The following is a 14,173-nucleotide window of genomic DNA, read 5'->3' as shown; positions in this document are numbered from 1 at the left end:
ACCTGACGAACATTTAATTTTTGGGCTTCCGTGGCGCAATGGTTAGCGCGTTCGGCTGTTAACCGAAAGGTTGGTGGTTCGAGCCCACCCGGGAGCGGTGTTGTGAAATCTCACATGTAACGTAAAACTCCAAAGTTTTTCCACAATACCTGACGAACATTTAATTTTTGGGCTTCCGTTGCGCAATGGTTAACGCCGTCGGCTGTTAACCGAAAGGTTGGTGGTTCGAGCCCATCCAGGAGCGGTGTTGTGAGGTCTTAGATGTAACGTAAAATTCAGAGTTTTTTAAAAATACCTGACGAACATTTAATCTTTGGGCTTCTGTGGCGCAATGGTTAGCGCGTTCGGCTGTTAACCGAAAGGTTGGTGGTTCGAGCCCACCCGGGAGCGGTGTTGTGAGCTCTCACATGTAACGTAAAAAGCCAAAGTGTTTCCACAATACCCGACGACCATTTAATTTTTGGGCTTCCGTGGCGCAATGGTTAGCGCGTTCGGCTGTTAACCGAAAGGTTGGTGGTTCGAGCCCACCCGGAAGCGGTGTTGTGAGCTCTCACATGTAACGTAAAAAGCCAAAGTGTTTGCACAATACCCGACGACCATTTAATTTTTGGGCTTCCGTGGCGCAATGGTTAGCGCGTTCGGCTGTTAACCGAAAGGTTGGTGGTTCGAGCCCACCCGGGAGCGGTGTTGTGAAATCTCACATGTAACGTAAAAATCCAAAGTTTTTCCACAATACCTGACGAACATTTAATCTTTGGGCTTCCGTTGCGCAATGGTTAACGCCGTCGGCTGTTAACCGAAAGGTTGGTGGTTCGAGCCCATCCGGGAGCGGTGTTGTGAGGTCTTAGATGTAACGTAAAATTCAGAGTTTTTTAAAAATAACTGACGAACATTTAATTTTTGGGCTTCCGTGGCGCAATGGTTAGCGCGTTCGGCTGTTAACCGAAAGGTTGGTGGTTCGAGCCCATCCGGGAGCGGTGTTGTGAGGTCTTAGATGTAACGTAAAATTCAGAGTTTTTTAAAAATACCTGACGAACATTTAATCTTTGGGCTTCTGTGGCGCAATGGTTAGCGCGTTCGGCTGTTAACCGAAAGGTTGGTGGTTCGAGCCCACCCGGGAGCGGTGTTGTGAGCTCTCACATGTAACGTAAAAAGCCAAAGTGTTTCCACAATACCCGACGACCATTTAATTTTTGGGCTTCTGTGGCGCAATGGTTAGCGCGTTCGGCTGTTAACCGAAAGGTTGGTGGTTCGAGCCCACCCGGGAGCGGTGTTGTGAAATCTCACATGTAACGTAAAACTCCAAAGTTTTTCCACAATACCTGACGAACATTTAATTTTTGGGCTTTTGTTGCGCAATGGTTAACGCCGTCGGCTGTTAACCGAAAGGTTGGTGGTTCGAGCCCATCCGGGAGCGGTGTTGTGAGGTCTTAGATGTAACGTAAAATTCAGAGTTTTTTAAAAATAACTGACGAACATTTAATTTTTGGGCTTCCGTGGCGCAATGGTTAGCGCGTTCGGCTGTTAACCGAAAGGTTGGTGGTTCGAGCCCATCCGGGAGCGGTGTTGTGAGGTCTTAGATGTAACGTAAAATTCAGAGTTTTTTAAAAATACCTGACGAACATTTAATCTTTGGGCTTCTGTGGCGCAATGGTTAGCGCGTTCGGCTGTTAACCGAAAGGTTGGTGGTTCGAGCCCACCCGGGAGCGGTGTTGTGAGCTCTCACATGTAACGTAAAAAGCCAAAGTGTTTCCACAATACCCGACGACCATTTAATTTTTGGGCTTCCGTGGCGCAATGGTTAGCGCGTTCGGCTGTTAACCGAAAGGTTGGTGGTTCGAGCCCACCCGGGAGCGGTGTTGTGAGCTCTCACATGTAACGTAAAAAGCCAAAGTGTTTGCACAATGCTCGACGACCATTTAATTTTTGGGCTTCCGTGGCGCAATGGTTAGCGCGTTCGGCTGTTAACCGAAAGGTTGGTGGTTCGAGCCCACCCGGGAGCGGTGTTGTGAAATCTCACATGTAACGTAAAAATCCAAAGTTTTTCCACAATACCTGACGAACATTTAATCTTTGGGCTTCCGTTGCGCAATGGTTAACGCCGTCGGCTGTTAACCGAAAGGTTGGTGGTTCGAGCCCATCCGGGAGCGGTGTTGTGAGGTCTTAGATGTAACGTAAAATTCAGAGTTTTTTAAAAATAACTGACGAACATTTAATTTTTGGGCTTCCGTGGCGCAATGGATAGCGCGTTCGGCTGTTAACCGAAAGGTTGGTGGTTCGAGCCCATCCGGGAGCGGTGTTGTGAGGTCTTAGATGTAACGTAAAATTCAGAGTTTTTTAAAAATACCTGACGAACATTTAATCTTTGGGCTTCTGTGGCGCAATGGTTAGCGCGTTCGGCTGTTAACCGAAAGGTTGGTGGTTCGAGCCCACCCGGGAGCGGTGTTGTGAGCTCTCACATGTAACGTAAAAAGCCAAAGTGTTTCCACAATACCCGACGACCATTTAATTTTTGGGCTTCTGTGGCGCAATGGTTAGCGCGTTCGGCTGTTAACCGAAAGGTTGGTGGTTCGAGCCCACCCGGGAGCGGTGTTGTGAGCTCTCACATGTAACGTAAAAAGCCAAAGTGTTTCCACAATACCCGACGACCATTTAATTTTTGGGCTTCCGTGGCGCAATGGTTAGCGCGTTCGGCCTTTAACCGAAAGGTTGGTGGTGCGAGCCCATCCGTGAGCGGTGTTGTGAGGTCTCAGATGTGACGTAAAAAGTCAAAGTTTTTCCACTATACCTGACGAACATTTAATCTTTGGGCTTCCGTTGCGCAATGGTTAACGCCGTCGGCTGTTAACCGAAAGGTTGGTGGTTCGAGCCCATCCGGGAGCGGTGTTGTGAGGTCTTAGATGTAACGTAAAATTCAGAGTTTTTTAAAAATAACTGACGAACATTTAATTTTTGGGCTTTCGTGGCGCAATGGTTAGAGCGTTCAGCTGTTATTCGAAAGGTTGGTGGTTCGAGCCCACCCGGGAGCGGTGTTTTGAAGTCTCGGATGTGACGTAAAAAGTCAGAGTTTTTCCACAATACCTGACGACCATTTCATTTCTGAGCTTCCTTGGCTCGAAGGTTAGCGCGTTCGGATGTTAACCAAAAGGTTGATGGTCCGAGCCCACCCGGCTGCCGTGTTGTGAAGTCTCAAATGTAACGTAAAAAGCCAAAGTTTTTCCACAATACCTGACGAACATTTAATCTTTGAGCTTCCGTGGCGCAATGGTTAGCGCGTTCGGCTGTTAACCGAAAGGTTCGTGGTTCGAGCCCATCCGGGAGCGGTGTTGTGAGGTCTCAGATGTGACGTAAAAAGTCAAAGTTTTTCCACAATACCTGACGAACATTTAATTTTTGGGCTTCCGTGGCGCAATGGTTAGCGCGTTCGGCTGTTAACCGAAAGGTTGGTGGTTCGAGCCCACCCGGGAGCGGTGTTGTGAGATCTCACATGTAACGTAAAAATCCAAAGTTTTTCCACAATACCTGACGAACATTTAATCTTTGGGCTTCCGTTGCGCAATGGTTAACGCCGTCGGCTGTTAACCGAAAGGTTGGTGGTTCGAGCCCATCCGGGAGCGGTGTTGTGAGGTCATAGATGTAACGTAAAATTCAGAGTTTTTTAAAAATATCTGACGAACATTTAATTTTTGGGTTTCCTTGGCGCAATGGTTAGCGCATTCAGCTGTTATTCAAAAGGTTTGTGGTTCGAGCCCATCCGGGAGCGGTGTTTTGAAGTCTCGGATGTGACGTAAAAAGTCAGAGTTTTTCCACAATACCTGACGACCATTTCATTTCTGAGCTTCCTTGGCTCGAAGGTTAGCGCGTTCGGATGTTAACCAAAAGGTTGGTGGTTCGACCCCACCCGGCTGCCGTGTTGTGAAGTCTCAAATGTAACGTAAAAAGCCAAAGTTTTTCCACAATACCTGACGAACATTTACTCTTTGGGCTTCCGTGGCGCAATGGTTAGCGCGTTCGGCTGTTAACCGAAAGGTTGGTGTATCGAGCCCACCCGGGAGCGGTGTTGTGAAATCTCACATGTAACGTAAAAATCCAAAGTTTTTCCACAATACCTGACGAACATTTTATCTTTGGGCTTCCGTTGCGCAATGGTTAACGCCGTCGGCTGTTAACCGAAAGGTTGGTGGTTCGAGCCCATCCGGGAGCGGTGTTGTGAGGTCTTAGATGTAACGTAAAATTCAGAGTTTTTTAAAAGTAACTGACGAACATTTAATTTTTAGCTTCCGTGGCGCAATGGTTAGCGCGTTCGGCTGTTAACCGAAAGGTTGGTGGTTCGAGCCCATCCGGGAGCGGTGTTGTGAGGTCTTAGATGTAACGTAAAATTCAGAGTTTTTTAAAAATACCTGACGAACATTTAATCTTTGGGCTTCTGTGGCGCAATGGTTAGCGCGTTCGGCTGTTAACAGAAAGGTTGGTGGTTCGAGCAGACCCGGGAGCGGTGTTGTGAAGTCTCAAATGTAACGTAAAAAGCCAAGGTTTTTCCACAATACCTGACGAACATTTAATCTTTGGGCTTCCGTGGCGCAATGGTTAGCGCGTTCGGCTGTTAACCGAAAGGTTGGTGGTTCGAGCCCACCCAGGAGCCGTGTTGTGAAGTCTCAAATGTAACGTAAAAAGCCAAGGTTTTTCCACAATACCTGACGAACATTTAATCTTTGGGCTTCCGTGGCGCAATGGTTAGCGCGTTCGGCTGTTAACCGAAAGGTTGGTGGTTCGAGCCCACCCAGGAGCCGTGTTGTGAAGTCTCAAATGTAACGTAAAAAGCCAAGGTTTTTCCACAATACCTGACGAACATTTAATCTTTGGGCTTCCGTGGCGCAATGGTTAACGCCGTCGGCTGTTAACCGAAAGGTTGGTGGTTCGAGCCCATCCGGGAGCGGTGTTGTAAGGTCGTAGATGTAACGTATAATTCAGAGTTTTATAAAAATATCTGACGAAAATTTAATTTTTGGGCTTCCGTGGCGCAATGGTTAGCGCGTTAAGCTGTTATTCAAAAGGTTTGTGGTTCGAGCCCATCCGGGAGCGATGTTTTGAAGTCTCGGATGTGACGTAAAAAGTCAGAGTTTTTCCACAATACCTGACGACCATATCATTTCTGAGCTTCCTTGGCTCGAAGGTTAGCGCGTTCGGATGTTAACCAAAAGGTTGATGGTTCGAGCCCACCCGGCTGCCGTGTTGTGAAGTCTCAAATGTAACGTAAAAAGCCTAAGTTTTTCCACAATACCTGACGACCGTTTAATTTTTGAGCTTCCGTGGCGCAATGGTTAGCGCGTTCAGCTGTTAACCGAAAGGTTGGTGGTTCGAGCCCACCCGGGAGCGGTGTTGTGAGATCTCAAACGTAATGTCAAATGCCAAAGTTTTTCCACAATACCTGACGAACATTTAATCTTTGGGCTTCCGTGGCGCAATGGTTAGCGCGTTCGGCTGTTAACCGAAAGGTTGGTGGTTCGAGCCCACCCGGGAGCGGTGTTGTGAAATCTCATATGTAACGTAAAAATCCAAAGTTTTTCCACAATACCTGACGAACATTTTATCTTTGGGCTTCCGTTGCGCAATGGTTAACGCCGTCGGCTGTTAACCGAAAGGTTGGTGGTTCGAGCTCACCCAGGAGCCGTGTTGTGAAGTCTCAAATGTAACGTAAAAAGCCAAGGTTTTTCCACAATACCTGACGAACATTTAATCTTTGGGCTTCCGTGGCGCAATGGTTAGCGCGTTCGGCTGTTAACCGAAAGGTTGGTGGTTCGAGCCCACCCAGGAGCCGTGTTGTGAAGTCTCAAATGTAACGTAAAAAGCCAAGGTTTTTCCACGATACCTGACGAACATTTAATCTTTGGGCTTCCGTGGCGCAATGGTTAGCGCGTTCAGCTGTTAACCGAAAGGTTGGTGGTTCGAGCCCACCCGGGAGCGGTGTTGTGAGATCTCACATGTAACGTAAAAAGCCAAAGTGTTTCCACAATACCCGACGACCATTTAATTTTTGGGCTTCCGTGGCGCAATGGTTAGCGCGTTCGGCTGTTAACCGAAAGGTTGGTGGTTCAAGCCCATCCGTGAGCGGTGTTGTGAGGTCTTAGATGTAACGTAAAATTCAGAGTTTTTTAAAAATAACTGACGAACATTTAATTTTTGGGCTTCCGTGGCGCAATGGTTAGAGCGTTCAGCTGTTATTCAAAAGGTTTGTGGTTCGAGCCCATCCGGGAGCGGTGTTGTGAAATCTCAAACGTAATGTCAAATGCCAAAGTTTTTCCACAATACCTGACGAACATTTAATCTTTGGGCTTCCGTGGCGCAATGGTTAGCGCGTTCGGCTGTTAAGCGAAAGGTTGGTGGTTCGAGCCCACCCGGGAGCGGTGTTGTGAAATCTCATATGTAACGTAAAAATCCAAAGTTTTTCCACAATACCTGACGAACATTTTATCTTTGGGCTTCCGTTGCGCAATGGTTAACGCCGTCGGCTTTTAACCGAAAGGTTGGTGGTTCGAGCTCACCCAGGAGCCGTGTTGTGAAGTCTCAAATGTAACGTAAAAAGCCAAGGTTTTTCCACAATACCTGACGAACATTTAATCTTTGGGCTTCCGTGGCGCAATGGTTAGCGCGTTCGGCTGTTAACCGAAAGGTTGGTGGTTCGAGCCCACCCAGGAGCCGTGTTGTGAAGTCTCAAATGTAACGTAAAAAGCCAAGGTTTTTCCACAATACCTGACGAACATTTAATCTTTGGGCTTCCGTGGCGCAATGGTTAGCGCGTTCGGCTGTTAACCGAAAGGTTGGTGGTTCGAGCCCACCCGGGAGCGGTGTTGTGAGCTCTCACATGTAACGTAAAAAGCCAAAGTGTTTCCACAATACCCGACGACCATTTAATTTTTGGGCTTCCGTGGCGCAATGGTTAGCGCGTTCGGCTGTTAACCGAAAGGTTGGTGGTTCGAGCCCATCCGTGAGCGGTGTTGTGAGGTCTTAGATGTAACGTAAAATTCAGAGTTTTTTAAAAATAACTGACGAACATTTAATTTTTGGGCTTCCGTGGCGCAATGGTTAGAGCGTTCAGCTGTTATTCAAAAGGTTTGTGGTTCGAGCCCATCCGGGAGCGGTGTTGTGAAGTCTCAGATGTGACGTAAAAAGTCAAAGTTTTTCCACAATACCTGACGAACATTTAATCTTTGGGCTTCCGTGGCGCAATGGTTAGCGCGTTCGGCTGTTAACTGAAAGGTTGGTGGTTCGAGCCCACCCGGGAGCGGTGTTGTGAGATCTCACATGTAACGTAAAAATCCAAAGTTTTTCCACAATACCTGACGAGCATTTAATCTTTGGGCTTCCGTTGCGCAATGGTTAACGCCGTCGGCTGTTAACCGAAAGGTTGGTGGTTCGAGCCCATCCGGGAGCGGTGTTGTGAGGTCTTAGATGTAACGTAAAATTCAGAGTTTTTTAAAAATACCTGACGAACATTTAATCTTTGGGCTTCTGTGGCGCAATGGTTAGCGCGTTCGGCTGTTAACAGAAAGGTTGGTGGTTCGAGCCCACCCGGGAGCGGTGTTGTGAGCTCTCACATGTAACGTAAAAAGCCAAAGTGTTTCCACAATACCCGACGACCATTTAATTTTTGGGCTTCCGTGGCGCAATGGTTAGCGCGTTCAGCTGTTATTCAAAAGGTTTGTGGTTCGAGCCCATCCGGGAGCGGTGTTTTGAAGTCTCGAATGTGACGTAAAAAGTCAGAGTTTTTCCACATTACCTGACGACCATTTCATTTCTGAGCTTCCTTGGCTCGAAGGTTAGCGCGTTCGGCTGTTAACCGAAAGGTTGGTGGTTCGAGCCCACCCGGGAGCGGTGTTGTGAGATCTCACATGTAACGTAAAAATCCAAAGTTTTTCCACAATACCTGACGAACATTTAATCTTTGGGCTTCCGTTGCGCAATGGTTAACGCCGTCGGCTGTTAACCGAAAGGTTGGTGGTTCGAGCCCATCCGGGAGCGGTGTTGTGAGGTCATAGATGTAACGTAAAATTCAGAGTTTTTAAAAATATCTGACGAACATTTAATTTTTGGGCTTCCGTGGCGCAATGGTTAGCGCATTCAGCTGTTATTCAAAAGGTTTGTGGTTCGAGCCCATCCGGGAGCGGTGTTTTGAAGTCTCGGATGTGACGTAAAAAGTCAGAGTTTTTCCACAATACCTGACGACCATTTTATTTCTGAGCTTACTTGGCTCGAAGGTTAGCGCGTTCGGATGTTAACCAAAAGGTTGGTGGTTCGAGCCCACCCGGCTGCCGTCTTGTGAAGTCTCAAATGTAACGTAAAAAGCCAAAGTTTTTCCACAATACCTGACGACCGTTTAATTTTTGAGCTTCCGTGGCGCAATGGTTAGCGCGTTCGGCTGTTAACCGAAAGGTTGGTGGTTCGAGCCCACCCGGGAGCGGTGTTGTGAGATCTCAAACGTAATGTCAAATGCCAAAGTTTTTCCACAATACCTGACGAACATTTAATCTTTGGGCTTCCGTGGCGCAATGGTTAGCGCGTTCGGCTGTTAACTGAAAGGTTGGTGGTTCGAGACCATCCGGGAGCGGTGTTGTGAGGTCTCAGATGTGACGTAAAAAGTCAAAGTTTTTCCACAATACCTGACGACCATTTCATTTCTGAGCTTCCTTGGCTCGAAGGTTAGCGCGTTCGGACATTAACCAAAAGGTTGGTGGTTCGAGCCCACCCGGCTGCCGTGTTGTGAAGTCTCAAATGTAACGTAAAAAGCCAAAGTTTTTCCACAATACCTGACGACCGTTTAATTTTTGAGCTTCCGTGGCGCAATGGTTAGCGCGTTCGGCTGTTAACCGAAAGGTTGGTGGTTCGAGCCCACCCGGGAGCGGTGTTGTGAGATCTCAAACGTAATGTCAAATGCCAAAGTTTTTCCACAATACCTGACGAACATTTAATCTTTGGGCTTCCGTGGCGCAATGGTTAGCGCGTTCGGCTGTTAACCAAAAGGTTGGTGGTTCGAGCCCACCCGGGAGCGGTGTTGTGAAATCACACATGTAACGTAAAAATCCAAAGTTTTTCCACAATACCTGACGAACATTTTATCTTTGGGCTTCCGTTGCGCAATGGTTAACGCCGTCGGCTGTTAACCGAAAGGTTGGTGGTTCAAGCCCATCCGGGAGCGGTGTTGTGAGGTCTTAGATGTAACGTAAAATTCAGAGTTTTTTAAAAATACCTGACGAACATTTAATCTTTGGGCTTCTGTGGCGCAATGGTTAGCGCGTTCGGCTGTTAACCGAAAGGTTGGTGGTTCGAGCCCACCCGGGAGCGGTGTTGTGAGATCTCAAACGTAATGTCAAATGCCAAAGTTTTTCCACAATACCTGACGAACATTTAATCTTTGGGCTTCCGTGGCGCAATGGTTAGCGCGTTCGGCTGTTAACCAAAAGGTTGGTGGTTCGAGCCCACCCGGGAGCGGTGTTGTGAAATCACACATGTAACGTAAAAATCCAAAGTTTTTCCACAATACCTGACGAACATTTTATCTTTGGGCTTCCGTTGCGCAATGGTTAACGCCGTCGGCTGTTAACCGAAAGGTTGGTGGTTCGAGCCCATCCGGGAGCGGTGTTGTGAGGTCTTAGATGTAACGTAAAATTCAGAGTTTTTTAAAAATACCTGACGAACATTTAATCTTTGGGCTTCTGTGGCGCAATGGTTAGCGCGTGCGGCTGTTAACCAAAAGGTTGGTGGTTCGAGCCCACCCGGGAGCGGTGTTGTGAAATCTCACATGTAACGTAAAAATCCAAAGTTTTTCCACAATACCTGACGAACATTTAATCTTTGGGCTTCCGTGGCGCAATGGTTAGCGCGTTCGGCTATTAACCAAAAGGTTGGTGGTTCGAGCCCACCCGGGAGCGGTGTTGTGAAATCTCACATGTAACGTAAAAATCCAAAGTTTTTCCACAATACCTGACGAACATTTTATCTTTGGGCTTCCGTTGCGCAATGGTTAACGCCGTCGGCTGTTAACCGAAAGGTTGGTGGTTCGAGCCCATCCGGGAGCGGTGTTGTGAGGTCTTAGATGTAACGTAAAATTCAGAGTTTTTTAAAAATAACTGACGAACATTTAATTTTTGGGCATCCGTGGCGCAATGGTTAGCGCGTTCGGCTGTTAACCGAAAGGTTGGTGGTTCGAGCCCATCCGGGAGCGGTGTTGTGAGGTCTTAGATGTAACGTAAAATTCAGAGTTTTTTAAAAATACCTGACGAACATTTAATCTTTGGGCTTCTGTGGCACAATGGTTAGCGCGTTTGGCTGTTAACAGAAAGGTTGGTGGTTCGAGCCCACCCGGGAGCGGTGTTGTGAGCTCTCACATGTAACGTAAAAAGCCAAAGTGTTTCCACAATACCCGACGACCATTTAATTTTTGGGCTTCCGTGGCGCAATGGTTAGCGCGTTCGGCTGTTAACCGAAAGGTTGGTGGTTCGAGCCCACCCGGGAGCGGTGTTGTGAGATCTCACATGTAACGTAAAAATCCAAAGTTTTTCCACAATACCTGAGGAACATTTAATCTTTGGGCTTCCGTTGCGCAATGGTTAACGCCGTCGGCTGTTAACCGAAAGGTTGGTGGTTCGAGCCCATCCGGGAGCGGTGTTGTGAGGTCTTAGATGTAACGTAAAATTCAGAGTTTTTTAAAAATATCTGACGAACATTTAATTTTTGGGCTTCCGTGGCGCAATGGTTAGCGCGTTCAGCTGTTATTCAAAAGGTTTGTGGTTCGAGCCCATCCGGGAGCGGTGTTTTGAAGTCTCGGATGTGACGTAAAAAGTCAGAGTTTTTCCACAATACCTGACGACCATTTCATTTCTGAGCTTCCTTGGCTCGAAGGTTAGCGCGTTCGGATATTAACCAAAAGGTTGGTGGTTCGAGCCCACAAGGCTGCCGTGTTGTGAAGTCTCAAATGTAACGTAAAAAGCCAAAGTTTTTCCACAATACCTGACGACCGTTTAATTTTTGAGCTTCCGTGGCGCAATGGTTAGCGCGTTCGGCTGTTAACCGAAAGGTTGGTGGTTCGAGCCCACCCGGGAGCGGTGTTGTGAGATCTCAAACGTAATGTCAAATGCCAAAGTTTTTCCACAATACCTGACGAACATTTAATCTTTGGGCTTCCGTGGCGCAATGGTTAGCGCGTTCGGCTGTTAACCAAAAGGTTGGTGGTTCGAGCCCACCCGGGAGCGGTGTTGTGAAATCACACATGTAACGTAAAAATCCAAAGTTTTTCCACAATACCTGACGAACATTTTATCTTTGGGCTTCCGTTGCGCAATGGTTAAAGCCGTCGGCTGTTAACCGAAAGGTTGGTGGTTCGAGCCCATCCGGGAGCGGTGTTGTGAGGTCATAGATGTAACGTAAAATTCAGAGTTTTTTAAAAATACCTGACGAACATTTAATCTTTGGGCTTCTGTGGCGCAATGGTTAGCGCGTTCGGCTGTTAACCAAAAGGTTGGTGGTTCGAGCCCACCCGGGAGCGGTGTTGTGAAATCTCACATGTAACGTAAAAATCCAAAGTTTTTCCACAATACCTGACGAACATTTAATCTTTGGGCTTCCGTGGCGCAATGGTTAGCGCGTTCGGCTATTAACCAAAAGGTTGGTGGTTCGAGCCCACCCGGGAGCGGTGTTGTGAAGTCTCAAATGTAACGTAAAAAGCCAAAGTTTTTCCACAATACCTGACGACCGTTTAATTTTTGAGCTTCCGTGGCGCAATGGTTAGCGCGTTCGGCTGTTAACCGAAAGGTTGGTGGTTCGAGCCCACCCGGGAGCGGTGTTTTGAAGTCTCGGATGTGACGTAAAAAGTCAGAGTTTTTCCACAATACCTGACGACCATTTCATTTCTGAGCTTCCTTGGCTCGAAGGTTAGCGCGTTCGGATATTAACCAAAAGGTTGGTGGTTCGAGCCCACCCGGCTGCCGTGTTGTGAAGTCTCAAATGTAACGTAAAAAGCCAAAGTTTTTCCACAATACCTGACGACCGTTTAATTTTTGAGCTTCCGTGGCGCAATGGTTAGCGCGTTCGGCTGTTAACCGAAAGGTTGGTGGTTCGAGCCCACCCGGGAGCGGTGTTGTGAGATCTCAAACGTAATGTCAAATGCCAAAGTTTTTCCACAATACCTGACGAACATTTAATCTTTGGGCTTCCGTGGCGCAATGGTTAGCGCGTTCGGCTGTTAACCAAAAGGTTGGTGGTTCGAGCCCACCCGGGAGCGGTGTTGTGAAATCACACATGTAACGTAAAAATCCAAAGTTTTTCCACAATACCTGACGAACATTTTATCTTTGGGCTTCCGTTGCGCAATGGTTAAAGCCGTCGGCTGTTAACCGAAAGGTTGGTGGTTCGAGCCCATCCGGGAGCGGTGTTGTGAGGTCATAGATGTAACGTAAAATTCAGAGTTTTTTAAAAATACCTGACGAACATTTAATCTTTGGGCTTCTGTGGCGCAATGGTTAGCGCGTTCGGCTGTTAACCAAAAGGTTGGTGGTTCGAGCCCACCCGGGAGCGGTGTTGTGAAATCTCACATGTAACGTAAAAATCCAAAGTTTTTCCACAATACCTGACGAACATTTAATCTTTGGGCTTCCGTGGCGCAATGGTTAGCGCGTTCGGCTATTAACCAAAAGGTTGGTGGTTCGAGCCCACCCGGGAGCGGTGTTGTGAAGTCTCAAATGTAACGTAAAAAGCCAAAGTTTTTCCACAATACCTGACGACCGTTTAATTTTTGAGCTTCCGTGGCGCAATGGTTAGCGCGTTCGGCTGTTAACCGAAAGGTTGGTGGTTCGAGCCCACCCGGGAGCGGTGTTGTGAGATCTCAAACGTAATGTCAAATGCCAAAGTTTTTCCACAATACCTGACGAACATTTAATCTTTGGGCTTCCGTGGCGCAATGGTTAGCGCGTTCGGCTGTTAACCAAAAGGTTGGTGGTTCGAGCCCACCCGGGAGCGGTGTTGTGAAATCACACATGTAACGTAAAAATCCAAAGTTTTTCCACAATACCTGACGAACATTTTATCTTTGGGCTTCCGTTGCGCAATGGTTAACGCCGTCGGCTGTTAACCGAAAGGTTGGTGGTTCGAGCCCATCCGGGAGCGGTGTTGTGAGGTCTTAGATGTAACGTAAAATTCAGAGTTTTTTAAAAATACCTGACGAACATTTAATCTTTGGGCTTCTGTGGCGCAATGGTTAGCGCGTTCGGCTGTTAACCAAAAGGTTGGTGGTTCGAGCCCACCCGGGAGCGGTGTTGTGAAATCTCACATGTAACGTAAAAATCCAAAGTTTTTCCACAATACCTGACGAACATTTAATCTTTGGGCTTCCGTGGCGCAATGGTTAGCGCGTTCGGCTATTAACCAAAAGGTTGGTGGTTCGAGCCCACCCGGGAGCGGTGTTGTGAAATCTCACATGTAACGTAAAAATCCAAAGTTTTTCCACAATACCTGACGAACATTTTATCTTTGGGCTTCCGTTGCGCAATGGTTAACGCCGTCGGCTGTTAACCGAAAGGTTGGTGGTTCGAGCCCATCCGGGAGCGGTGTTGTGAGGTCTTAGATGTAACGTAAAATTCAGATTTTTTTAAAAATAACTGACGAACATTTAATTTTTGGGCATCCGTGGCGCAATGGTTAGCGCGTTCGGCTGTTAACCGAAAGGTTGGTGGTTCGAGCCCATCCGGGAGCGGTGTTGTGAGGTCTTAGATGTAACGTAAAATTCAGAGTTTTTTAAAAATACCTGACGAACATTTAATCTTTGGGCTTCTGTGGCGCAATGGTTAGCGCGTTCGGCTGTTAACAGAAAGGTTGGTGGTTCGAGCCCACCCGGGAGCGGTGTTGTGAGCTCTCACATGTAACGTAAAAAGCCAAAGTGTTTCCACAATACCCGACGACCATTTAATTTTTGGGCTTCCGTGGCGCAATGGTTAGCGCGTTCGGCTGTTAACCGAAAGGTTGGTGGTTCGAGCCCACCCGGGAGCGGTGTTGTGAGATCTCACATGTAACGTAAAAATCCAAAGTTTTTCCACAATACCTGAGGAACATTTAATCTTTGGGCTTCCGTTGCGCAATGGTTAACGCCGTCGGCTGTTAACCGAAAGGTTGGTGGTTCGAGCCCATC

The 14,173-nt window shown here is 47.5% G+C and overlaps 20 non-coding genes across 20 annotated transcripts; all 20 read left to right on the top strand.

Moving 5' to 3' along the window:
• The first annotated feature begins 24 nt into the window (after positions 1-24).
• On the top strand, positions 25-97 carry TRNAN-GUU (transfer RNA asparagine (anticodon GUU)). The gene has a single exon. It is a non-coding gene; the product is annotated as a tRNA-Asn (tRNA).
• A 367-nt stretch (positions 98-464) lies between these two features.
• Positions 465-537, top strand: TRNAN-GUU (transfer RNA asparagine (anticodon GUU)). Its single transcript has one exon. It is a non-coding gene; the product is annotated as a tRNA-Asn (tRNA).
• Positions 538-611: 74 nt separating this feature from the next.
• TRNAN-GUU (transfer RNA asparagine (anticodon GUU)) lies at positions 612-684 on the top strand. Its single transcript has one exon. It is a non-coding gene; the product is annotated as a tRNA-Asn (tRNA).
• Positions 685-1,783: 1,099 nt separating this feature from the next.
• On the top strand, positions 1,784-1,856 carry TRNAN-GUU (transfer RNA asparagine (anticodon GUU)). Its single transcript has one exon. It is a non-coding gene; the product is annotated as a tRNA-Asn (tRNA).
• Positions 1,857-1,930: 74 nt separating this feature from the next.
• On the top strand, positions 1,931-2,003 carry TRNAN-GUU (transfer RNA asparagine (anticodon GUU)). Its single transcript has one exon. It is a non-coding gene; the product is annotated as a tRNA-Asn (tRNA).
• A 1,394-nt stretch (positions 2,004-3,397) lies between these two features.
• Positions 3,398-3,470, top strand: TRNAN-GUU (transfer RNA asparagine (anticodon GUU)). The gene has a single exon. It is a non-coding gene; the product is annotated as a tRNA-Asn (tRNA).
• A 1,980-nt stretch (positions 3,471-5,450) lies between these two features.
• On the top strand, positions 5,451-5,523 carry TRNAN-GUU (transfer RNA asparagine (anticodon GUU)). Its single transcript has one exon. It is a non-coding gene; the product is annotated as a tRNA-Asn (tRNA).
• A 1,249-nt stretch (positions 5,524-6,772) lies between these two features.
• Positions 6,773-6,845, top strand: TRNAN-GUU (transfer RNA asparagine (anticodon GUU)). The gene has a single exon. It is a non-coding gene; the product is annotated as a tRNA-Asn (tRNA).
• Positions 6,846-8,385: 1,540 nt separating this feature from the next.
• Positions 8,386-8,458, top strand: TRNAN-GUU (transfer RNA asparagine (anticodon GUU)). The gene has a single exon. It is a non-coding gene; the product is annotated as a tRNA-Asn (tRNA).
• A 368-nt stretch (positions 8,459-8,826) lies between these two features.
• On the top strand, positions 8,827-8,899 carry TRNAN-GUU (transfer RNA asparagine (anticodon GUU)). Its single transcript has one exon. It is a non-coding gene; the product is annotated as a tRNA-Asn (tRNA).
• A 954-nt stretch (positions 8,900-9,853) lies between these two features.
• TRNAN-AUU (transfer RNA asparagine (anticodon AUU)) lies at positions 9,854-9,926 on the top strand. The gene has a single exon. It is a non-coding gene; the product is annotated as a tRNA-Asn (tRNA).
• A 513-nt stretch (positions 9,927-10,439) lies between these two features.
• Positions 10,440-10,512, top strand: TRNAN-GUU (transfer RNA asparagine (anticodon GUU)). Its single transcript has one exon. It is a non-coding gene; the product is annotated as a tRNA-Asn (tRNA).
• Positions 10,513-11,026: 514 nt separating this feature from the next.
• Positions 11,027-11,099, top strand: TRNAN-GUU (transfer RNA asparagine (anticodon GUU)). The gene has a single exon. It is a non-coding gene; the product is annotated as a tRNA-Asn (tRNA).
• Positions 11,100-11,613: 514 nt separating this feature from the next.
• On the top strand, positions 11,614-11,686 carry TRNAN-AUU (transfer RNA asparagine (anticodon AUU)). Its single transcript has one exon. It is a non-coding gene; the product is annotated as a tRNA-Asn (tRNA).
• Positions 11,687-11,760: 74 nt separating this feature from the next.
• Positions 11,761-11,833, top strand: TRNAN-GUU (transfer RNA asparagine (anticodon GUU)). The gene has a single exon. It is a non-coding gene; the product is annotated as a tRNA-Asn (tRNA).
• A 221-nt stretch (positions 11,834-12,054) lies between these two features.
• On the top strand, positions 12,055-12,127 carry TRNAN-GUU (transfer RNA asparagine (anticodon GUU)). The gene has a single exon. It is a non-coding gene; the product is annotated as a tRNA-Asn (tRNA).
• A 514-nt stretch (positions 12,128-12,641) lies between these two features.
• On the top strand, positions 12,642-12,714 carry TRNAN-AUU (transfer RNA asparagine (anticodon AUU)). The gene has a single exon. It is a non-coding gene; the product is annotated as a tRNA-Asn (tRNA).
• A 74-nt stretch (positions 12,715-12,788) lies between these two features.
• TRNAN-GUU (transfer RNA asparagine (anticodon GUU)) lies at positions 12,789-12,861 on the top strand. Its single transcript has one exon. It is a non-coding gene; the product is annotated as a tRNA-Asn (tRNA).
• Positions 12,862-13,375: 514 nt separating this feature from the next.
• Positions 13,376-13,448, top strand: TRNAN-AUU (transfer RNA asparagine (anticodon AUU)). The gene has a single exon. It is a non-coding gene; the product is annotated as a tRNA-Asn (tRNA).
• Positions 13,449-13,961: 513 nt separating this feature from the next.
• Positions 13,962-14,034, top strand: TRNAN-GUU (transfer RNA asparagine (anticodon GUU)). Its single transcript has one exon. It is a non-coding gene; the product is annotated as a tRNA-Asn (tRNA).
• Positions 14,035-14,173: the final 139 nt, after the last annotated feature.

Source organism: Phalangium opilio, unplaced genomic scaffold (assembly GCF_054372755.1).
Source record: "Phalangium opilio isolate 3A_F unplaced genomic scaffold, DU_Popi_V2 ptg000352l_1, whole genome shotgun sequence".
Lineage (NCBI taxonomy): Eukaryota > Metazoa > Arthropoda > Arachnida > Opiliones > Phalangiidae > Phalangium > Phalangium opilio.
Note: the sequence above shows the minus strand (reverse complement) of the source record. Positions and strands in the feature narration are given on the sequence as shown.